The 25,428-nt window shown below is 39.9% G+C and overlaps 1 non-coding gene and 1 pseudogene across 1 annotated transcript; one reads left to right on the plus strand and one right to left on the minus strand.

Annotated features, from left to right (window-relative positions):
* Positions 1 to 15,505, plus strand: part of LOC132418220 (tRNA wybutosine-synthesizing protein 3 homolog) — a 32,684-nt pseudogene extending 17,179 nt beyond the window's left edge.
* Positions 15,506 to 25,029: 9,524 nt separating this feature from the next.
* Positions 25,030 to 25,136, minus strand: LOC132419120 (U6 spliceosomal RNA). Its single transcript, XR_009518128.1, has one exon. It is a non-coding gene; the product is annotated as a U6 spliceosomal RNA (small nuclear RNA).
* Positions 25,137 to 25,428: the final 292 nt, after the last annotated feature.

Raw genomic sequence — 25,428 nt, forward strand, 5'->3', positions numbered from 1 at the left:
CAAACATGTCATGAAGAGTCTCAGGAAAGTCAGGAAGAGTCTCGGGAAAGTCAGAAAGAGTCTCAAACAGTCAGGAAGAGCCTCAACTTTGTAAGGGTTTCAAACATAGCAGGCACATCTCAAATGGTCAGGAAGAGTCTCATCATATCAAGATGTGTTTCAAACATGACAAGAAGTGTCACAAAGAGAGGAAGGATCTGAAATATATCACAAATCCTCTTAAACCAGACTGGAAGATTCTCCAAGTAGTAAGGAAGTGTTATGAATAAGTCAGTAAGAGTCTCAAACAGAAATGGAGTGTCTCTGATACAACCCAGAGAATCAACATATCAGGAAGTGTCTCAAATGAATTAGGAAGAATCTCAAATACATCAGGAAGAGTAGCACACATGTCAGGAAGTTTCTCAAACATATTAGGAGTGTCGCAAGCAGAGAGGAAAGGTCTCACATGCATCAGGAATCTTCTCAAACAAGTCAAACAAGTAAATAAAGGTCTCAGACAGAGAGAAAGAGATCTAAATACCTCCAGAAGGGTCTCAAACTTGTCAGGAAAGGTTTCAAGCAAGTAGAAAAAATGTTCCTAATATATCAGAAAGAGTCTCGAAGAAATCATGGATGCTCTAAAACGTGTCAGGAAGGGATTTAAATGTGTCAGGAAGGTTCTCAAATATGTGAGGAAGAGCCTCACACATGACAGGAAGAGTCTTAAACTTCTCAGAAACAGTCCAGAACAGAGAGGAAAAGTCTCAAATACATAAGGAAACATCTCAAATAAGTGAGGAATGTTCTCAAGGTGGTAAGGATGGACTGTAAATAAGCCAGTAATGTTTACTGAACCGAAGGAAGTGTCTCAAATTCATTTGTGAGTCTTAAGCATGTCAGGAAGATTCTTAAACAAGTTGGGAAGAGTCTCAAGCAAGTTAGAAAAGATTTCATAAATGTCAGGAAGAGTTTCAAAAGTGTTATGAAGAATCTCAAATACATCAGGAAGAATCTCAAATAGGGAAGGAACATTCTCAGATCTGTCAGGAATGATTACAAAAGGACAGGAAGAGTCTCAAATATGTCATGAATGGTCTCAAACAGTCAGGAAATGTCTCAAAGACAGCAAGAAGATTTTCAAATATATCAGAAAGAATAGCAAGTGTGTCAGGAACAGTCTCCAACATATGAGGAAGAGTCTCAAACAAGTCCGGAAATCTCAGACATCTCAGGAAGCATCTCCAACAAGCCAGGATGTGTCTCAGAGAGGAAGAGTCTCAAATACTTCACATACCTGTTAGGAAGGGAGGGTCCCAAGTACATGAAAAGGAGTCATGCATGTCAGAAAGGGTTTCAAATACATCAGGGGGCGGGGGACGCTCACTATCATCAGGAAGAGTCTCAAACATGACAAGATGTGTCTCGAACATGACAGGAAGTGTCAAGAGAGAGGAAGGAGCTGAAATGCATCCTGAATCCTCTCAAACCAGACTGGAAGGATCTCAAAGTAGTCGTGAAGAACATTACATGTGTCAGTGAGCGTCAATAAGTGTCTTGAATACTTCTGGAAGGGTCTTAAACATTTCACTAAGGGATTCTGAGTTGGGAAGCATGTCAACCAAGTCATACGTGTAAGGAAGAGTCTCACACACATTATGAAGGGTCTTAAACATGGGAGAAAGAGTCTTAAATAAGTACAGAAGGTTCTCAAATCCATTAGGAATGGTCTCAAAGAGACAAGAAGAATCTCAAAGCTGTCAAAAACAGTCTCAAATTCAAGGAATGTCTCAAATACATCAGGAAGAGGAGTAAATATGTCAGGAGTGGTCTCAAACATGTCAGGAAAGGTCTCAAAGAAAGGTCTCAAACATGTCAGGAAAGGTCTCAAAGACTTGCAAGCAAGTCAGAGAAGGCTTTAAATATTTCAGGATGTGTCAAAAATCAGGAAGGGTCTCATATAAGTCAGGGAGAGTCTCAACCTTGTCAGGAAGGGTCTCAAATTCATTAGGAGGGGCATCAAATATGTCAGGAAGTGTCTCAAACAAGTCAGGAGGGGTCACAGACAGAGAGGAAATGTCTCAAACACATCAAGAATCATCTTAAGTTAGAAACAGTTTCAAAGTAATCTCACACATGGCGGGAAGTGTCTTCAAGTCAAAATGGGTCTCAAACAGACAGGAAACGTCTCAAATACTCTACGAATAGCTTCATACATGTCAGAAAGGGTCTCAAACAATTCAACAGAGTCATTTGCAGATCAGAAAGTGTTTCAGATACATCAGATACATTAGGAGGAATATCATTAGGAGGAATATCAAAAAATCATTAGGAGGAATATCAAAAACCTTTGGAAGAGTTTCAAACATGTCGGCAAAAAATCACAGGAAGAGTCTCAAATACCAGGAAGTGTCTCAAACACGATGGGAAGTGTTGCAGAGAGAGAGAGAGGAAGCATTTGAAATACGTTGCAAATCCTCTTGAACCTGTCTGGAAGGATCACAAAGCTGTCAAGAAGAGCTTTTGTTAGTAAGGGTGTCAAACAGAGAGAAGACTCTCAAATAAACCTGGAAGGGTCTCAAACATTTCAGAAGGAGACTCAAACAATTCGAGAAGCATCTCAAGCATGTCAGAAAAGGTCTCAAATATACCAGAGTCTCAAGCCATGAAGGCTCCCAAACACGTCTAGAAGAGTCTTACATACATGAGAAATGTTCTCAGATATGGCAAGGAAGGTCTGGAACACATGAGAAGCCGTCTCAAACATGTCAGGAAGGGCTTTAAATATGTCAAGAAGTTTCTAGAACAGAGAGGAAGATTCTCAGATACATGTGGAAGCATCTTAAACAAGTCAGAAACATTCTAAAAGTAGTTAAGAAGAGTTATAGATAAGTCAGTAAGGGTCTCAAACAGAAAGGAAGTGTCTCAGATACAACTGAGAGGGTGAAGAATGTCAAGTATATCAGGAGGAATCTAATCATCAGGTAGAGTAGCAAGCATGTCAGGAAGTGTTGCAAACAGAGGGAAAGAGTCTCAAATAATACATCAGGAATCTACTCAAGTCTGGAAGGTTCTCAAAGTAGTCAAGAAGAACTTGTAAAACAAGTCAGTAAACATCTCAAACTGAGAGAAAGAGAAAGAAACCCAAATACCTCCAGAAGGATCTCAAACATGTCAGGTAAAGTTTCAAATAAGTTGAGAAGGGTCTTAAGCAAGGTGTCTAATATGTCGTGGAGAATCTTAAACAAGTCTTGAAGGCTCTCAAGTATGTCAGGAAATCTTAAATACATGAGGGTAGGTTCTCGAATATAGCAAGAAGTGTCTCAAATACTCCAGGAAGACTCTCAAACTTGTCAGGAAGTAGCCAGAACAGAGAAGAAGTGTCTCAGATACATCAGGAAGCATCTCAAATAAGTCAGGAAGGTTCTCAAAATAGCAAGGACAAACTAGAAATAAGTCAGTAAGGTGTTTCAAAGAGCAGGAAGTGTCTCAAATACATCTCACATGTTTTGAACATGTCAGGAAAGGTCTCAGCCAAGTTGAGAAGGGACTGAAGAACGTCAGAAAAAATCTCATATACATCTGGAAGAGTCTCAAAAAATTCATGAAGTCTTCTCAAACATGTCAGAAAGAGTGTTAAATAGGTAGGAAGCTTCTTAAATCCATCAGGAATACTCTCAAAGAGACAGAAGACTCAAATATGCCAGGTACACTCTCAGGAAATATCTCAAATAAATTGGGAAGATTCACAAATATGTCAACAAGAGTAGTAGATATGGCAGGAACAATCTCAGACATGTTAGGAAGAGTCTCAAACAGGAAGACTTTCAAGCAAGTTAGAAAGGGCTTCAAATACATTAGAAAAATTCTCAAAAAATCAGGAAGCATCTCAAACAAGTTAGGAAGTGTCTCAAATTCATCCGACAGTTTGCAATATGTCTTGAAGGGTCTCAAACAGTTGGGAAGAATCTCAAATATGTTTGTAGGTGCACCTGTGTTGAATGATGCACCCCCCCCCATTCATGTACACCTGGAACCTCAGGATGTGACCTTATTTGGAAATAGAGTCTTTGCAGATGTAATTAGTTAAGACGAGGCCATACTGGATTAGGATGGGCCCTAAATTCAATAATTGCTGTCCTTATAGGAAGGCCATGTGAAGACACATAGGAAAGTGAATGCCATATGAAGGCGGAGGCAGAGATTGGAGTGATATGTCCACAAGCCAAGGAATGCCAAGAAATACCAACAACCACCAGAAGCTAGGAGAGAGGCATGGGACAGATTCTCCCTCAGAACCTCCAGAAGAAATCAATCCTGCTGATACCTTGATTTCAGACCTCTGGCCTGAACCATGAGGGAATTACTTTCTGTTATTTTAAGACACCCAGTTTGTGGGGGAGGGGGTTGCCTTTTTTTTTACAGCAGCCCTAGGAAACTAAATACAGTAGAGATATCAAATACATCAGGACGAGTCTCAAGGTTTTTAGGATGTGTCTCAGACAAGACAGGAAGTGTTGCCAAGGAAGAGGAAAAGTCTGAAACACATCAGTTCTCTCAAATTGGACCACAAGTATTCAAAGTAGTGAGGAAGAGCTTTAATCTTGTCAGAAAGGGTCTCAGACAAAAAGGAAGGGTCTCAAGCACATCCAGAAGGGCTCAAAGATTTCAATAAGGGTCTCAATAGGAGAAGTGTCTCAAGCACGTCAGAGAAGTTCTCAAATATGTCATGAAGAATCTTAAACAAGTCATGGTGACTCTCAAACTTTTCAGGAGGAGTCTTAAACACACAAGGAAGGTTCTTTTTTTAATTCATAAATTTATTTATTTTTGGCTGTGTTGGATCTTCACTGTGGCGAGCGGGGGCTACTCTTCGTTGTGTGTGGGCTTCTTATTGTAGTGGCTTCTCGTTGTGAAGCATGGGCTCTAGGCATGCGGGCTTCAGTAGTTGTGGCGTGCAGGCTCAGTAGTTGTGGCATGTGGGCTTAGTTGCTCCACGGCATGTGGGATCTTCCTGGACCAGGGCTCGAACCCATGTCCCCTGCATTGGCAGGTGGATTCTTAACCACTATGCCACCAGGGAAGCCCAAGGAAGGTTCTTAAATACAGCATGAAGGGTCTCAAACACGTATGGAGGAGTCTTAAACTTGTCAGGAAGTATTTGAAGCAGAGAGGAAGAGTCTCAAGTACATGACAAAATATCTCAAACCAGTCAAGAAGTTTCTCAATGTAGTTAAGGAGAGTTATTAATAATCCAGTAAAGGTTGCAAACAGAAAAGAAGTGTGTCAGATACAAGCAAGTGTCACCGTGTTAGGAACGGTCTCAAAAGTCAAGAAGGGCCTCAGATACATCAGGAAGAATCCCAACTACATCAGGAGGAGTAAGAAACATATTAAGAAGGGACTCAAACATGTCAGGAAGTATCACAAACAGAAAAAAAGTCTCAAATACATCAGGAATCTTCTCAAACAATTCTGGAAGCATCTCAAAGTCATTAGGAAGAGGTTTAAAGACATCAAAGAGGGTTTTAACAGAGATAAAGGGTCTCAAAAACAACAATAAGGGTCTCAAACATGTCTGTACATTTCTCAAGCAAGTCATGAAGTGCCTCAGACATTTCAGCAAGAGTTTTAAGTAGGTCAGAAAGGTTCTTAAGTGTGTCAGGACCGGTCTCAAACAGAGAGAAGAGACTCAAATACACCAGGAAGCTCTGACGCAACTCAGTAAGGGTCTTGAATATATTAGGAAGTATCTTACCCTGAGAAGAAGAATCTCAAATACAAGGAGAATCTCTAACACCTCAGGAAGAGTCTCCAGCAGGTGGGGAGGGGTCTCAAACATGACGGTAACATCTTAAGCTAGTCACAAAGGATCACACTGTCTGGAAAAGTCTTAAATATGTAAGGAATTTTCTCAGGTAACATCTCAACGATATCAGAAGGGTCTCAATCTGTCAGAAATACTGTCGAACAAATCAAGAGAGGTCTCATCCGGTCAAGAAGGCTCACGTAGTATGGTAGAGTCTCAAACTTGTGAGAGAGTGTCTTTTTTAAAATAACACTTTAAAATTTATTTATTTATTTTTGGCTGTGGCGGGTCTTAGTTGTGGCACGTGGGCTCTTCGTTGCAGTGCGTAGGCTTCTCTCTAGTTGTGGCACGTGGGCTCCAGAGTGTGTGGGCTCAAGAGCACATGGGCTCAGTAGTTGCGGCGTGCAGGCTTAGTTGCCCCGTGGCATGTGGGATCTTAGTTCCTGGACCAGGGATCGAACCCATGTCCCCTGCATTGGAAGGTGGATTCTTAACCACTGGACCAACAGGGAAGTCGCCGTGAGTGTCTTAAACAGACAAGAAGAGTCTATCTGAAGGTAGTTAGGAAGAGTTTTACATTCACCAGGAAGGGTCTCAGAGACAGGAAGAATCTCAAATACTTCAGGAATGGTCTCAAACGATTAAGAAAGGATTTTAAAATGGTCAGGAAGGGGAATTCCCTGGCAGTCCGGTGGTTAGGACTCGGTGGTTTCACTGCCGGGGCCTGGGTCCAATACCTGGCTGGGGAACTAAGATCCCACAAGCCACGAAGCGTGGCCAAAAAAAAAAAAAGACAAAAAAACTTGTCAGGAAGGGTCTCAAATGAATCAGGATGAATTTCAAGTATCTCAGGAAGGGTTTAAAATACATCAAGAAGTTTCTCAGTACTTTGAGAAGAGTCTCAAATATGTTAGGAAGGATTTTTTTTTTCATTATTGTTTTTTTTGGCCATGCCACACAGCTTGTGGGATCTTAGTTCCCTGACCAGGGATTGAACCCTGGCCCCTGGCAATGGACACTTGGAGTCCTAATCACCGGACCACCAGGGAATCCCCAGGAAGGATTGTAAATAAGGCTGGAAATGCCTCCAATGTCTCAGCAAGGGTCTCCACCATACAAGAATGGTTCCAATACATCACTAAAGAGCTCAAACACTCAGGAAGATTTTAAAACATGTTTCAAAGCCATTAGGAAGGGTCTCAAATACATCAGGCTCAAACAAGTCTGGACAGTGTTAAATAGACAGTATCTCAAACTCAGAGGGAGTCTCAAATGTATCAGGAAAAGTCTCACACAGGTTAGTAATAGTCTTAAATATGTCAGGAAAGTTCTCATATACCTCAGCAAGGATCGCAACTAGTCAGGAAGGGTCTCACACATGTCTGGGAGGCTTTCCAAGGGTCAGAAAGGCTGTGAGACAAGCGAAGAAGGGTGCCAAAGTCATCAGAAAGAGTCTCCAGCAGTCCAAAAGGGTCTCAGAAATGTCAAGCAGGACCTCTTACTTGTAAGGGTGTTTCTCAAACAGGCAGGCAGGGTCTCAAATATGTTGGAAAGTTGTTTCCCCAAAAGTCAGTATCTGATTGTAATCAGGAAGAGTTTTAAGTACATTAGTAAGGATCTCAGAACCAGGAAGAGTCTCAGGTACTTCGGGAATGGTCTCAAACAGCTCAGCAAGAGTTTCAAACAAGTCAGAAATGTTTTCAAATATATCAGGAAGAGTCTCAGAAAAATAGGGAAGGGTCTTAAACTGGTCAGAAAGGGTCTCAGATTCCTCAGGTAGAGTTTAAAATACATACAAAATGGTCTCCAATAGACAGTCTCAAAAATGTCGAAAAGAATTTCAGACAAGTTAGGATGAGTCTCAAATGTGTCAGGAAGGGTTTCAAATAAATCAAGGAGTCTTTCAAGACATCAGGAAAAGTCTCAAGTAGGTTAGAAAGTGTCTCACGTATGTCATAAAAGGTCTCAACCATGCAGGAATTGTTCACATACATCAGCAAGGGTCTCAAGCATGACAGGAAGTGGCTCAAACAGTCAAGAAGAGTTTCAAACATGTTAGGAAGGGGCTCAGATATGTCAGGAAGTAGCTCAAAACAAGTCAGGAACAGTCTTAAAGTAGTCAGGAAGGGTCTCAAACACACCAGGAGAAGTAGGAAACATTTCAGGAATAGTCCTAAATACATCTGGAAGCATCTCAAAAGGCAGAGTCTCAAATAGAAAAGTTCTCAAACCTCTCAGGAAGCATCTCATTAAGTCAGGTAGGGTCTCAAACATGTCGGAAATGGTCTCAAATAAGTCAAGAAGGGTCTCAAATATGTCAGGAAGGATCTCATACTCAGTTAGGCATTGACAGTAAGTCATGAAGAGTCTCAAATAGACAAGAAGAATCTAATACACATCAGAAAGAAACTAAAACAACTTAGGAGTGCTGCCACATAGTCATAAAGACTGTCAAAACAAGTCAGGAAGGGTCTCAAATACTGTAGGTACAATCTCAAACAAGTTATCTCTGACACCTCAAAAAGTGTCTCAAAAATGTCAAGAAGAGATTCAAACAGTCAGAAACGGTTTCAAGCAAGCCAGGAAGGGGTCAGATATATGCAAGGGTCTCAAATGTGTCATGAATGTTCTCGAACAAGCCAGGAAGAGTCTCAAACATGGCAGGAAGATCTCAGGAAGCGTTTTCATTACCTCAGGAAGGGTCTCAGTCAGGAAGAGTCTCAACAAGTCAAGAAGTGTCTCCGGGTTTCCCTGGTGGCACAGTGGTTGAGAGTCCGCCTGCCGATGCAGGGAACACGGGTTCGTGCCCCGGTCCGGGAAGATCCCACATGCCGCGGTGCAGCTGGGCCTGTGAGCCATGGCCGCTGAGCCTGTGCGTCCGGAGCCTGTTGCTCTGCAACGGGAGAGGCCACAGCAGTGAGAGGCCCACGTACCGCAAAAAAAAAAAGTGTCTCAAATATTTTTGGAAGGGTCACAAACAGAAAGAGAGAGTTTCAAATAATCAACCTAGTTCTCTAAAATGTCAGGAAGCCTCCAACAAGTAGCGAAGGATCTGAAACATGTCCGGAAGAGGATGAAATACATGAGGAATTTTCTCAAATCAGTCAGGGGCTCAGACATCTTAGGAAGAGTCTCAAGCATGTCAAGAAGTTTCTCACATAGTGACAAAGGCTGTCAAACAAGTCATGAAGGGTCACAAACACGTCAGTAGGGTCTGAAATATGTCAGATGGGGTCTCCAACATGGCAGGTATCATCTCAAACAAGTTAGGAAGCATCTAAAATTGTCCAGAAGAGTTTTAAATATGTGAGTCTAAAACAGAGAGGAAGAATCTCAACACATCAGGAATGGTCTTAAACACACCAGGAAAGTTCTCGAACAAGTCTGGAAGAGTCTCAAATCAGCATGGGTCTCCAAGTTGTCAAAGTTTTAGATATATTGGGAAGGATCTCAGACAGACGGGAAGAGTCTTAAATATGTTGGGGATTGTCTCAAATGTATCAGGAAGCATGTCAAAGTCCTCAGGACTAGTCTCAAATACATCAGGATGGGTCTCAAGTCCATCAGGAGGTATCCCAGTCAAATCAGGAACGATCTCAAATATGTCAGAAAGCTCTGACATGAAAAGATAGGTCTGAAACAAGTTAGGGATGGTCTCAAACATGTCGGGAAGAGTCTTGAACAAGTTAGGAAGGGTCCCATACAAATCAGGAAGGGTATCTAATTCATCAGACAGAGTCTGAAACAAGTCAGGAAGGGCTTAAATAAGTCAGAAAGAGTCTTAAAAAGTCAGACATCTTCTCAGATATGTCAGCAAGGGTCTTAGCTTAGACAAAGACAGTTCATTTCTAAGGAAATGATTTCACCCACTTGTGTATCATCACGATGATTCTGAGCCTCTAGCTGTATGCTCTGATGTGCTCAGAACTTCAGATGGGGCCAGAAACATGTGGCCATTCCATCCTCTCCATCCCCTCCCTCCCATATTTGCTTTATGGCCAGTTGATACAATGCCAGACTCTTCTGACATAACTTCCAGGTCATGGTCTAAGAGCCAGTATTTATTTCCTTCTCCATACATTTATATCACAGCTGTCAGCTGGGATCTTTTCAACAGCAAAATGACTCCAAGCTTAGAAGCACCTAAGGGTTTTTTTTTTTTAAGGCCTTTTGGTTTGTTTGTTTGGTCATTTGTTTTTTGATAAGCTATGCTAAAATTAATAGCACTTAACAATTCTGCACAAAGAAATTTAGTGAGCAAAAACTGCCATCAGTTTTTTGCTTTATAGGAAGCCAGGAAGGGGTCTTGTATAGAAATTAAACGGTGGCGTGCTTGTGATTGCAGTTTACATCCTCTTCCAGTGGAAAATAAACACAGTGTTCAGCATGGCTGGATTCCCCGCTTCCTTGTTTATAGAGGTGACTGGGTGTCTTTATCAATCATTTGTTTACTGTAAGTGTTCCAATTAGAAGCAAAGCTCTTTAGGTAAAATTCACATTGCCCAAGCTTGCCCCTAACTTTGCATTTATTAGCTCTAGGAAATATTTCTTACCCAAACTTTGTGTTTGTATAATGTGCAGTAAATGAAAACAAACAATCACCTCTCCTGGACAGTGTTTTAGCTAATATCAGAGAATACATGAGAGTCAGCAATTGTTGGTCAAAGGATAAGAGAAGAAATATGTGGAAAGCTGTTATGCCTTGGAACTAAAGAATTAAGGAAAGAATACCTTGGAAGGGAATGCTAATATTTCCTCAAGTCTCCAGAATTATTGCCTGGGAGAACAGTATTGAATTACAATTTGTCAAATTAATAACCATAAAAATTAAAAATAGATGACCTAATTTGGTCTCATAAATTATTTTTGAGAACCACTGACTCATGCCAAGGTGTTTCTGCAGTGAAGACTTGGTCCTGCCCTGGTTTCTCCTCTCCGTGGTGAGGGGCTAGCGGCTGCCTAGCCCCTCCGATTCCCCAGGCCCTGTCTTAGTCTGCAGAGAAGCAAGGAAAGTATCAGCCAGTGTGGTCCAATTACCTTCTAGAGACATATATGAGTACATTTTTTGGTGTGATTCTTGGAATCTATATTTTTATCTATGGACCAAGTACTGAGGAAACAGGAACACTTGGTGGTGGATTAAAGAGGGCTGCAAATTCTTTGCCCCTGTCCGCATTGAGAGGTAGAGTTTATTTCCCCTACCATTGTGTCTGAACAGGGCTTGCCACTCTTTAACCAACAGAATGTGGCAGAAGTGACCCTGTGCCAGTTGCACGCCCTGAGAACTGGCAGCTTCCTCTTCGCTCTTGGGCACTTCCTCCACCATCAAGTGAGAAGCCCGAGTGACATGGAGAGGCCATGCATAGATGCTGTGGACAACAACCCTAGCTGAGCTTTCAGCCAACGGTTGACATCAACTGCTGGCCGTCTGTGTGAGTCGTCTTGGTTGTTCCAGCCCAGTTCAACCACCAGATGACTGTAGTCCCAGCTGACAGCAGACAGAGTAGAAGAAGCTCCCAGCTGATCCAAGTGAACCCACAATAGATAACTGAAACAATTAAGCATTAGCTGCCTCTGATATCTATGGAGCACGGCCAGCCACTGTGCCAAGTGCTGAGTGCTTTGTATTCTCTATCTTATTTAAGCCCCCAAGCGACCCCAGGTGAGAGCTATTATTATGATGCCTGCTTGACCAGTGAAGAAATTGAGCTTTGAGCTTCAGAAATGTTAAGTATCTGACAAAGTTAGTGAATACTGGTGCTAGAACTCAAACTCAGGCTTGCAATAAACCGTAATGGAAAAGAATACGAAAATGAATATGTACACACACACACACACACCCCGAATCACTTTGCTGTATACCAGAAACACAACACAACATTGTAAATCAACTATACTTCAATTAAAAAAAAACAACAAACCGCAGACCCAATTTCAAAGCGTGCCTCTCTGCCGTCCAAATGATCTGCTTTAGTCAGATTAGGCAAGAAGGAATTCCCATAAACTTTACTAGGCAAAAAACATACGGATTTATATGGAAAAAACATACTCAAGCCTCAACTCAATGCTCCAAAGAACACTTAAAAAACCCCTTTTTACTCTGGAACATTTCCAAACATATATACTAGTACGACAGTGTATGAACCACCATGTACCCATCACGTGGTTTCAACAATTACGAACAGATGACCAATCTTGTTTCATCTACATTCCCAACTACGTTTTTCACCCCACCATGACATTATCTTAAAGAAAATCCCAGACATTATGTCTTCTCGTCTGTAAATATTTAAGTATGTATCTCTAAAGATAAAAACTTTTTCCCCCAAGCATAACCCTTATCACAGCTAAAAAATATTGACAGTTTAAAAATATCATTTATATCCAGTCAGTGTTCAAAATCTTCCACATTATCTCATAGTTATTTGTTTTAATAGTTGCTTTCTTCAAACGAGGAACCAGACAGCGTCCCTCATTGCATGTGGTTAATGTATCTCAAGTCTTTTTGATAGGTTACTCCTTCCTCTTATATTGTTGCTATTTGTTTGCAGAAAAAAATGGACACATCTGCTCTGGCAAATTTCCCACAGTCAGTATTTGGCCGATTGTATCCATGTCTCCAGTGTCATTTAATATGTTCCTTTAAACCCTGTGTTTCCTATAAAGTGGCAGTTAGGTTTACAGGCTTGATCAAATTCAGGTTTGATTTTACTGGCAAGAATACTTCATAGTATCCAGTCTTATATTTAGGTCTTTAATCCATTTTGAGTTTATTTTTTTGTATGGTGTTAGAGAATGTTCTAATAAATGAACTTATATACAAAACAGAAATAGACCCACAGACATAGGAAACAAACTTATGGTTACCAAAGGGGAAAGGGTGAGGGAGGGATAAATTAGGAGTTTGGGATTAGCATATGCACACTACTATGTATAAAATAGGTAACCAAAAAGGACTTACTGTACAGCACAGGAAACTACACTCAATATTTTGTAATAACCGATAAGGAAAACAAATCTGGAAAAAAAAAATATGTGAATCACTTTGCTGTACACCTGAAACACACAACATTGTAAATCAACTATATTTCAATTAAAAAATATATTTTGTAAGTAGTACTGTGTACTTCCTTTTGCACCATATCAGGAGGCCTGTGACGTCTGGCTGTCCCATTTTTAGTGATGCTAAGATTAATCATCAGATTCTGGTGCTGTTAGTCCCTCTTTTAAAGTTTCCATCAGCCTTTCACCTGATGGAAAACATTGCCTTGATCCATTATTTCATTAGGGCTCACAAATTTGTGAGCTTCTAATTGTCATTTCTTCTGCCTTTATTAGTGGGAATTTTTCTGTAATAAAGAACTTTCTTTTATCAACTGTTTGGATACCCTGAAGTACAGTTCATATAAGAAAGGCAGAATAATTCGTTATTCGTTACCTTTATTCACCAATATTGTCTAAAGATGACCAAAGAGCTTTTTAGAAAAATCATTACGAGCCTATGGATTTTTAGCATATGTCATGTATTTCAATTCATTACATTCATTTTTTAATTCCTCACTTTTAACCATTTCATTGAGATTATAATTCACATACCATACAATTCACCCATTTAAAATGCACAATTCAGTGGTTTTTAGTGTAGTCACAGAGTTGTGCAATCATTACCATAATACAATTTTAGAACATTTTCATTCTGCCAAAAAAGAAACCCTATACCCGTTAGCAGTTGCTCCCCAGCCTGCCTAAGGCTGCAACAACCCTACGCAACCACTGATCTACTTTCTGTTTCTATCGATTTGCCTATTCTCGACATTTCCTTTAAATGGAATTGCACCACATGTAGCCTTTGGCTTCCTTCCCTGAGTATAATGTTTTCAAGGTTAATCCATGCTGTCGCCTGTGTCAGTACATTTTAGCACCAAAATATATTCCATTGTATGGATGAACCACATTTGTTTACTCGTCATCAGTTGATGGACCTTTGGGTTTGTAGAGGGTTGAATGGTGGCCTCCAAAAAGACATGGCCATCTCTTAACCCCTGAAACCTGTGAACATGACCTAATTTGGAAAAAGCTTCTTTGCAGATGTAATTAAGTTAGGGATCTCAAGATGAGATCATCCTAGTGTGCCCTAAATCCAGTGACAGATATCCTTATAAGAGACACATAGAGGAGAGAGAGAGAGAGAGAGAGAAGGAGGAGACATGTAAAGATCAAGGCAGAGATTGGATTGATGGGGTCACAATAAGCCAAGGAACCACTGGAGACACCAACAGCTGAAAGAGGCAAGGAAGGATTCTGCCCTAGAAACTTCAGAGGGAGCACAGCCCTACCAGCACTTTGATTTCAGACTTCTGGCTTCCAGAACTGTGAGAGAATAAATTTCTGTTGTTTTTAGCTGCCCTGCAGCCTTAGGGAACAAATACAAGGTTATTTTCACTTTTTGGCTATTATGAATAATGTTGCAATGGACATTCACATACAAGTTTTTGTGCAGACGTATGTTTTCATTTCTCTTGGGTATATACCTAGGAGTGGAATTGCTGGATCATATGGTAACTGTATGTTTAACATTTTGAGCAACTACCAAATTGTTTTCCAAAGCAGCTGCACCATTTTACATTCCCACCAACAACATATAAGGGTCTCAATTTCTCCACATCGTCACCAACACTTATTATCATGTGTATTTTTGATTATAGCTAGCCTGTTGGGTGGAAAGTGGTATCTCATTGTGGTTTTGATTTGCATTTTTCTAATGACTAATGATATTGAGCATCTTTTCACGTTCTTCCCCCACCCCAGTTTTGAGGTATCTTTTCACATTTTTAGTGGCGTGTACATCTTCTTTTGAGAAATGTCTACTCAGATCCTCTAGAGTTTGGACATTTCTGGCCACCACTGGCTTCGATATGGCTGCCCCCAGGGAAAGGCGAGGCTAGTGTGAAAGTGCAGACCCTAACTCCCTCCTTGCACGGATAGTAGTGCAGCGTTCAAGAGATGGAAGGTGCAAGTGTCTGAGCAAAGTGGGCCTCAGCTGGAAAGGCAGTGTGGACGAGGATGTGGTAGAGCTTGTGCAGCCCTTGACTGGGCGAGAACAGTTTTTCACTGCCAGTTCCTGCGCTGGCTGCATCATCCTCCTAGACGCGGGTATAAATGGTTTTGAGGTTCAGAAACAAAACCGTTGCTGGCTACTGGTTACACACAAACTGTACGTGAAAGATGACGTGATTGTAGCCCTAAAGAAAGCGAATGGTGGTGCCGTTTTGAAATTTGAACCACTTGTTCTTCATGTGCAGCGTCAACAGTTGCAGGATGCACAGATTCTGGTAAAATTTTGTGATTGTACTTGAATTTATAGCATTCAGTGGCAATAGATTCTGCTTTCAGGAACTCTGGCATAATAGTGGGAAAGAGAGGAAAGACTGTGTTGGCTGTCCAGAGCACACATGGCTTAGAAGTTCCATTAAGCCATAAAGGAAAACTGATGGTGACAGAGGAATATACTGACTTCCTGTTAAAGATAAGCAAATCAAAAAATGGAGGAAAGCAAGAAGAGAATTGAAAGGTTTTCTGCCTATAACATGCTTTGTAAAAAGAAACTATTTCTACTACCTCACATCCCAAAGAGAAAATCAAAGAGAAAAATAACTCATCATATACTCATAAGAAAAAAAGAAACCCAGAAAAAGCACATGGCAAATGTATTACTGAAGGAAGTGATAAATAACTTGAAAATGATGAGCACGATGATCCAGGAATCAGGGTGTAACTGTCTTCCCTGAAGACTGCTGAGATTTGGTTCCAAAGTGTCTTGGTAGAATAATGTTTCTAATAGATTTTATAAAGTTGCTCTATATAAGAGTATTTTAGTCTGTTGAGTGTATCAGCCTGTCAGAAAAGCAAGATTTAATTTTTTCCTATATTTTAGAGAAACCCTTAGCTTTAAAAAATACCTGTGTATAATATTTGCTCTTAAATACCATCTTTTTTAGTCACATAGTCATTGAAAACATAAAATTATGATTTTTAATGCCAAAAAAAAGATCCTCTGCTCATTTTTAGGTTGGGTTGTCTTTTTATTATTGAGTTTTAAGAGTTTCTTTTTTTAAAAAACATATTCTGGATATAAGTCCCTTCTTAAGGATATATTTGCAAAATTTCCTTCTGTCCTTTGTCTTCTCACTTTCTTGATAGTATTGTTTGCAGCACAAAAGATTTTAGTTTTGGTATTGTTTAATTTCTCTCTTCTGTTGTTGTTGCTTGTGCTTTTGGTGTTGTATCTAAGAATCCATTGCCTAACCCTAGGTCATGAAGATTTACTCCTATATTTTCTTCTAAGAGTTTTACAGATTAAACTCTTACATTTAGGTCTTTAATCCATTTTCAATTAATTTTTGGTGTATGTTGTGAGGTAAGTGTCCAACTTCATCCTTTTGCAAGTGGATATCTAGATGTCCCAGCACCGCTTCTTTTTAAAAAATTTTTAAAAAATTTTATTGAAGTATAGTTGATTTACAATGTTTCAGGTACACAGCAAAGTGATTCAGATATATATATTCTTTTTCAGATTCTTTTCCATTATAGGTTATTATAAGATATTGAATGTAGTTCCCTGTTGTTTCCAGATATTGAGTACAGTTCCCTGCTGTTTATCTATTTTATATATCTGTAAATCCCAAATTCAAAATTTATCCCTCCCCCCTTTCCTCATTGGTAACCATAAGTTTGTTTTCTATGTCTATGAGTCTATTTCTGTTTTGTAAATAAGTTCATTAGTATCATTTTTTAACATTCCACATATAAGTGATTTCATATGGTATTTGTCTTTGACTTACTTCACTTAGTATGATAACCTCTAGGGCCATCCATGTTGCAGCAAATGGCATTATTTCATTCTTTTTTGTAGCTGAGTAATATTCCACTCTATATATGTATCACATCTTCTTTATCCATTCTTCTGTCAATGGACATTTAGGTTGCTTCCATGTCTTTGCTATTGTAAATAGTACTGCTATGAACACGGGGGCCAGCACCATTTCTTGAAAAGACTCTTCATTTCCCATTAAATAGTCTTGGCATGCTTGTTGAAAATTGTTTGACTGTAAGTGAATGGGTTTATTTCTGGATTCTCAGTTCTATTGCATTGATCTATATGTCTGTCTTTATTCCAGTGTCACACTGTCTTGATTATAAGTTTTGTAGTAAGTTTTGAAATCAGGAAATGTGAGTCTTCCAACTTTGTTCTTCTTTTTCAAGGTTTTGGCTATTGTGGGTCTCTTGCATTTCCATATGAATTTTAGGATTAGCTTGTCAATTACTGCAAAAAAGCAAGCTGGGATTTTGACAGGTATCGCACTGGATCTGTAGATCACTTTGGGAAGTATTACTACCTTAACCATAAACATGTGATAAGTTTTCATTTATTTAAATCTTTAATCTTTCAACAATGTTGTGTAATTTTCAGTGTATAAGTTTTACACTTCTTTTGTTAAATTTATTCCTAAGTATTATTTGATGCTGTCATAAATGGAATTGTTTATTTTCAGAGTGTTTATTGCTAGTGTATAGACGTACAGTTGGGTTTTGTTTATTGATCTTGTATCCTGCAATCTTGCTGAACTATTAGTTCTAATAGTTTTCTAGGGGATTTCTGAGGATTTTCTATTTACGAGATCATGTCATGTGCAAATAGAGATATTTTTACTTTTTCCTTTCCTGGCTCTTATTTCTTTTTCTTGCCAAATTGTCCTGGATAGAACCTCCAGTACGATGTTGAATGGAACTGTTAGGAGCAGACCTTCTTATCTTATTCCTGACTTTAGGATCATTGTTCTTTTTAATGTTCAAATTGTTCCATCTTTAGCAAGTAGAACCCCTTAAAATTGATTACTGTGCCCTTTTGACATCAATAATATTTGATAGCTTCCATGTTTTCTGTTTTAATAGCTTATCTTGTATATATCCTGGTCCAGGGAGTCCTAGTTATTTTTACTGGGTAAAGTATATATATCATACACACTAATAGTTTCAAAAAAGCAATAGTAGAATCATCACTAAAGGTTTAAGATTTTCTAAAATTTCTTTTGTCTGGAGGATATATCCCACAAGAGATGTACAGTCAACACTATATATTTTAAATTATTTGACATAATTTAAAAAATTTAATTGAGGTATAATTGACATATAACATTATATATGTTTCAGATGTACAGATTTGATATTTGTATGTATTGTGAAATGACCATCACAATAAGTCTCGTTAACATCTGCCACCATACATAGTTACAAACATTTTTTTTCTTGTGATGAGGGCTTTTAAGATCTGCTCTCTTGGCAACTTTCAAACATGCTATACAGTATGATTAACTGTAGTCACCATGTTTTACGTTACATCCCCATGATTTAATTATTTTATAGCTGAAAGTTTGTACCTTTTGACATCCTTCACGCACTTCTCTCACCCCTAGCCTCCACCCCCCACCTCTGGCAATCACCAATCTCTTATCTGTATTTATGAGCTTGGTTTGTTGTTGTGTTGTTTCTAAATTCCACATGTAAGTGAGATCATACGGTGTTCGGCTTTCTCTGTCTGATTTATTTCACTTAGTATAATGCCCTCTAGGTCCATCCATATTGTTGCAAATAGCAGGATTTCGTTCTCTTTTTATGGCTAAATAGTATTCCATTGTGTGTGTGTGTGTGTGTGTGTGTGTGTGATCAACACACATACAACATTCTGATCAACTGGCTATTCATCAGAGATTCCCATGACCCGCTCCTTAGGTTTGATTAATTTGTTAGAACAGCTCACAGAACTCAGGAAACCTGTTCACTCACTAGATTACAGGTTTACTACAAAGGATATTAAAGGATATGAATCAACAGTCAGATAAAGAAATACACAGGACGAGGTCCTGACCAAGGGAGCTTCTGTCCTCGTGGAGTTTGGGGCCCAGCGTGGGGCACATGGAAGCATTCTGGTTGCCCAACCTGGAAGCTCTCCAAACCCCCTCCTTTTGGGGTTTTTTTGGAAGCTTCATTAGATACGCATGATTGATTAACGCATTGGCTATTGGCAGTTGAGTCAGCATCCAGCCCCTCTCCCCTGCCCGGAAATCAGGTGGTGGGACTGAAAGTTCCACCCCCTCTATTCTTGGTTGGCTTCCCTAGTAGCCCCCATCTTTAGGTGCTCTCCAAAGTCACCTCATTAACATGAACCCAGTTGTGGTAGAAAGGGGCTTGTTGTGAATAACAAGACACCCATTGCACCTTAATGTCTCTGAAGGAAACTGAGGGCAAGAGAACGAATATTTTAATGAAAGATGTTCCTATTGTTCTTATTGCTCAGGAAATTCCAAGGGTTTGGGTAACTATGAGCGAGGAACTGTGGATGAAGACCAAATGTATGTGAGAAATGTATTTTGGTCATCTGAATGACCAAATTGCTATATTTCTTCTAAATCATAGTATTGTAGAAACCAACATCAAGTCTAAACTCTTCAAGATGGTCTGTGTGCTCCCTCACCAAAGCCATAGCATAGCAAAGGTACAGCAGCACATAACCCAGCACCACAAATTTGCTCACGCGGACTTTTCCTTTGTCAAAAAATACAACGATTGGGGCTTCCGTGGTGGCGCAGTGGTTGAGAGTCCACCTGCTGATGCAGGGGACGCGGGTTCGTGTCCTGGTCTGGGAGGATCCCACATGCTGCGGAGCGGCTGGGCTCATGAGCCATGGCCACTGGACCTGCGCGTCCCAAGCCTGTGCTCCTCAACGGGAGAGGCCACAACAGTGAGAGGCCCGCGTACCGCAAAAAAGAAAAAATACAAAACAAAACAAAAACAAACAAAAACTACAACGATTGGCTGAATTAAAGTTCCTCTTTTCCTTATATATCGGTCAATGATTTCAGATTTAAGTGGCTTAATCATTACCTTAGGAAACCTAACATTTCTGGCATTTTTCTTTAGGATAATTCATACGTAAAATGTAAACTTTCCCTTCCTTGGTCAATGTATCAGTTAGGATTAGATTCCACAGCATGTAATAGAAACCCAGAGTACAGTGGCTTAAACATGATAGGGGTTTATTTTTTTTTTCTCCCATGAAGGGAGTTCCGGAGTAGGCATCCAGGGCTGATATGGCAGCTCTACACACATCTAGGACCCAGGACCCTTCTTTCTGCTCCCCTATATTTGGTGCATGGCTCCCATCATCAAGATTGCTTCACAGTCCCTGATGGCTGTTGCAACTCAGCCATTATATGTACACATTCAAGGCCATAGGCAGGAGGAAAGGGCAAGGGCAAAAGGTTAAATCACTTGCATTAGTCAGTTTTCTTTACAAAGCTTTCTCAGAAGTCTCACGCAATGACTTTTGCTTTCACCCTATCAGCCATCAATATCTGCAGGGAAAGCTGGAAAAGTATTGTTTTAAAGCTAAGCGCATTGCCACCCCCAATAATATAGGGTTTCTGTTCATAACAAAGAAAGGGAGAATGAACAGTGGATAGGCAACTAGCAATCTGTGTCACAGTCTGTCAACCTCAAGAATTGTAATTTTGTGAATTGCTTGTAGCACATTCTGAACACTGCCACTTTAAGACAACAGGACCCTTCCATAGGGTCCCATCACAGGGGAGGACTTTCCACAGCACTTTGTCCAAAGCCATCCTGGTTGCATCCTATTTTCTGCTACCTTGCTTCTTGCCAGCGCTGTGACCCTACTGCCTCTTCTCTTGCTTGGATTTGGTGACTCACACACTGATGCCACTCTGGGCTCCTGCTTGTGCCACTCAGCCTGCTGACCCTCCCCTCATTTCTGATCTTAACTCCTATCCCATTTCCAATTTTACCATTCCCAGGTGGTCCCTGACCCCTTCAAACATCCAGCCTTTCATAAGGAATAAGTTCCAGTCCTAATGGCTGACAGTTACCATATCCATCTATGTGTTTATCTATGAAATCGTAGCCCCCAAATGTTGTGGAATTTTTAATAACTAAGGGTAAATTGCTTCGTGGAAAGAGCACCAAACTAGCAGGCAGGAAACTTGGGTTCTACACCTTCATTCTTAATTCTTCAACCAATAGTTTTTTGAGCAATTACTTTGTGTGAGTCACTGACCCAGCTCTGCTACTAATTCAGTGTGAGGGCTGGGGGATGTCACTTCACCTCTTTTTTTCTTTCCCGGACTAAATGAACTTGAAGGCTCTTTTAGCTTGTGCTCTTCTAGAAGCGGACCCTGAGACGAGGATTCAGAGGAGTTGTGGTCAGATGTTTTGTAGCACGTCCTCCAATGGGGATGTGTTTGGTGTTTTTTCTCATGATTAGACTGGAGTTACAGGTTTTGGGGAGAAAGACCATAGAGGTAAAGTGCAGTTCTCATTACATCATATCACGTGTACAAACTATCAACATGACATCACTATTAGTGTTGACCTTGACCACCAGGCTGATATAGTGTTTGTCAGATTTCTCTACCATAAAGCTGCTCCTTCCTCCCGCCCTGCCCTGCCTTTCCATACTCTTCTCTTTGTAAGGACATTACTATATACCGCCGACACTTAAGGAGTTGGGAGATACACTCTACCTCCTAAAGGGCGGAGTATCTACATAAATTACTTGGAATTCTTCTGCACAGGGACATTTGTCTCTTCTTCCCCACTTACCTATTTATCTATTCAATCATTTATATCATGAGTATGAACTCATGAATATATGGGTTATAATCCAATAGTACTTTATTTTGTTACTCGAATTGTTCTAGCTTTGGCTACTGGGAGCTCTTTCAGTTCTTAGTTCCTTGACCAGGGATCGAACCTGTGCCCCTGCAGTGGAAGCACAGTCTTAACCGCTGGACTGCCAGGGAAGTCCCTGACTCCTTGTCCTTTAGCCATACCCCTTGTGTGTGTGTGTGTGTGTGTGTGTGTGTGTGTGTGTGTGTGTGTTCAGCGCTACCTTACCTTCTGGCACTACAAGATGCTCTAGGCTTATTTTGTATATCCCCTGCCCCAGCTCTAGAATCAGCCATTTCTGCAAAGAGCCTGGGTGCCTTCTTTTTCTTTTAAATTAGAAAATGGTATTAGAAACCAATATCTAGGCACTAGGTGTGTTCATTGTTACTAGTTCATCATTGCTTCTTAGCATTCTCAGCTGATGGAGTAAGGAAACGTGTATACTAACCAATGTATATCTACATATCTATAAATAGTTCTATATGTATTCATCTATATCGATATTAAGCTAAACATATCTCCATACTGATGTCTCCAAGTTTAATCCAGTACCAAAAGGATTATTCTAGCCTTCTTCTCTTGCTTGTCTGGAACCTTCCCCTCTAACGGCGAGAAACCTGGCTTCCAGGATCTGCCATCTATTTGCTTAATTGCTCATGTCCAGGATACACGTACAGCAGCATTAGAATTGTTAACCTCTACCCTCCATGGGAAAACACTTTATCAACCAGAATGTGCTGCTTATACACAGTTTCTTTTGTTTTTAGTCTTATAGTATCTACTCCTTTCCAAAGTTACTTAGGAACTTACCTTTTTTCCCACCCCCCTCAGTGCAGTTATTTCATACATTTGTAATGGAGTTAGATTCTTTTGTCACAGTCTGTATTCCATCTAGGGATCCCTAGACCTCCTAAATGACTTTTTTTTTTTACATCTTTATTGGAGTATAATTGCTTTACAATGGTGTGTCAGTTTCTGCTTTATAAAAAAGTGAATCAGTTATACATATATATATGTTCCCATATTCCTTCCCTCTTGTGTCTCCCTCCCTCCCACCCCTCCAGGCGGTCACAAAGCACTGAGCTGATCTCCCTGTGCTATGCGGCTGCTTCCCACTAGCTATCTACTTTACGTTTGGTAGTGTATAGATGTCCATGCCTCTCTCGCGCTTTGTCACAGCTTACCCTTCCCCCTCCACATATCCTCAAGTCCGTTCTCTAGGAGGTCTGTGTCTTTATTCCTGTCTTACCCCTAGGTTCTTCATGACATTTTTTTCCCTTAAATTCCATATATATGTGTTAGCATACGGATTTGTCTTTCTCTTTCTGACTTACTTCACTCTGTATGACAGACTCTAGGTCTATCCACCTCATTACAAATAGCTCAATTTCGTTTCTTTTTATGACTGAGTAATATTCCATTGTATATATGTGCCACGTCTTCTTTATCCATTCATCCGATGATGGACACTTAGGTTGTTTCCATCTCCGGGCTATTGTAAATAGAGCTGCAATGAACATTTTGGTACATGACTCTTTTGGAATTATGGTTTTCTCAGGGTATATGCCCAGTAGTGGAATTGCTGGGTCATATGGTAGTTCTATTTGTAGTTTTTTAAGGAACTTCCATACTGTTCTCCATAGTGGCTGTACCAATTTACATTCCCACCAGCAGTGCAAGAGTGTTCCCTTTTCTCCACACCCTCTCCAGCATTTATTGTTTCTAGATTTTTTGATGGCCATTCTGACAGGTGTGAGATGATATCTCATCGTAGTTTTGATTTGCATTTCTCTAATGATTAATGAAGTTGACCATTCTTTCATGTGTTTGTTGGCAGTCTGTATATCTTCTTTGGAGAAATGTCTGTTTAGGTCTTCTGCCCATTTTGGGATTGGGTTGTTTGTTTTTCTGTTATTGAGCTGCTTATAAATTTTGGAGATTAATCCTTTGTCAGTTGCTTCATTTGCAAATATTTTCTCCCATTCTGAGGGTTGTCTTTTCGTCTTGTTTATGGTTTCCTTTGCTGTGCAAAAGCTTTGAAGTTTCATTAGGTCTCATTTGTTTATTTTTGTTTTTATTTCCATTTCTCTAGGAGGTGGGTCAAAAAGGATCTTGCTGTGATTTATGTCATAGGGTGTTCTGCCTGTGTTTTCCTCTAAGAGATTGATAGTTTCTGGCTTTACATTTAGGTCTTTAATCCATTTTGAGCTTATTTTTGTGTATGCTGTTAGGGAGTGATCTAATCTCATACTTTTACATGTACCTGTCCAGTTTTCTCAGCACCACTTATTGAAGAGGCTGTCCTTTCTCCCCTGTACATTCCTGCCTCCTTTATCAAAGATAAGGTGACCATATGTGCGTGGGTTTATCTCTGGGCTTTCTATCCTGTTCCATTGATCTATCTTTCTGTTTTTGTGCCAATACCATACTGTCTTGATTACTGTGGCTTTGTAGTATAGTCTGAAGTCAGGGAGCCTGATTGCTCCAGCTCCGTTTTTCGTTCTCAAGATTGCTTTGGCTATTCGGGGTCTTTTGTGTTTCCATAGAAATTGTGAAATATTTTGTTCTAGTTCTGTGAAAAATGCCAGTGGTAGTTTGATAGGGATTGCATTGAATCTGTAGATTGCTTTGGATAGTAGAGTCATTTTCACAATGTTGATTCTTCTAATCCAAGAACATGGTATATCTCTCCATCTATTTGTATCATCTTTAATTTCTTTCATCAGTGTCTTATAATTTTCTGCATACAGGTCTTTTGTCTCCTTAGGTAGGTTTATGCCGAGATATTTTATTCTTTTTGTGCAATGGTAAATGGGAGTGTTTTCTTGATTTCACTTTCAGATTTTTCATCATTAGTGTATAGGAATGCCAGAGATTTCTGTGCATTAATTTTGTATCCTGCTACTCTACCAAATTCATTGATTAGCTCTAGTAGTTTTCTGGTAGCATCTTTAGGATTCTCTATGTATAGTATCATGTCATTTGCAAACAGTGACAGCTTTACTTCTTCTTTTCCGATTTGGATTCCTTTTATTTCCTTTTCTTCTCTGATTGCTGTGGCTAAAACTTCCAAAACTATGTCGAATAAGAGTGGTGAGAGTGGGCAACCTTGTCTTGTTCTGATCTTAGTGGAAATGCTTTCAGTTTTTCACCATTGAGGATGATGTTGGCTCTGGGTTTGTTGTATATGGCCTTTATTATGTTGAGGAAAGTTCCCCTTATGCCTCCTTTCTGCAGGGTATTTATCATAAATTGGTGTTGAATTTTTTCGAAAGCTTTCTCTGCATCTATTGAGATAAGCTCCCTCTGTAAGCTGTAAAGTTCTATGGGTTTTTTTTTTTTTGAGAATTTGTCATAAGATTTATTTACCCAGATGGGAAATGTTTTTACAGAGGTATTCATCATAATCTTGTTTGTAAGAGCAAAACATTGTTGAAAAAAATATCCAGTAATAGCAAAACAGATTTTGATGCATTTATGTAATGGAAAATTATGCAGATAAATAGATGGAACGCTTCACAAATTTGCGTGTCATTCTTGCACAGGGGCCATGATAATCTTCTCTGTATCGTTCCAATTTTAGTATATGTGCTGCCGAAGCAAGCACAGTTCTATTGGTTTTGACAAATGCATAGCACCATGTATCTGCCAGTATACTATCACACGGAATAGTTTCACTGACGTAAAAATCCCCTGTACTTCACTTGTTCAACCCTCCCCCTTCCTCAAACCCCTGGCAACTGCTGATCTACTTACTATCTCTACAGTTTTGCCTTCTCCAGAATGTTATATAAATGGAACCATACAGTATGTAGCCTTTTCAGACTGGGTACTTGAACTTAGCAATATGCATTTAAGATTCATCCATATTTTTTGCGTGGTTTGATAGCACATTCCTT

The sequence above is a fragment of the Delphinus delphis genome, chromosome X (assembly GCF_949987515.2).
Source record: "Delphinus delphis chromosome X, mDelDel1.2, whole genome shotgun sequence".
In the NCBI taxonomy this organism is placed as follows: domain Eukaryota; kingdom Metazoa; phylum Chordata; class Mammalia; order Artiodactyla; family Delphinidae; genus Delphinus; species Delphinus delphis.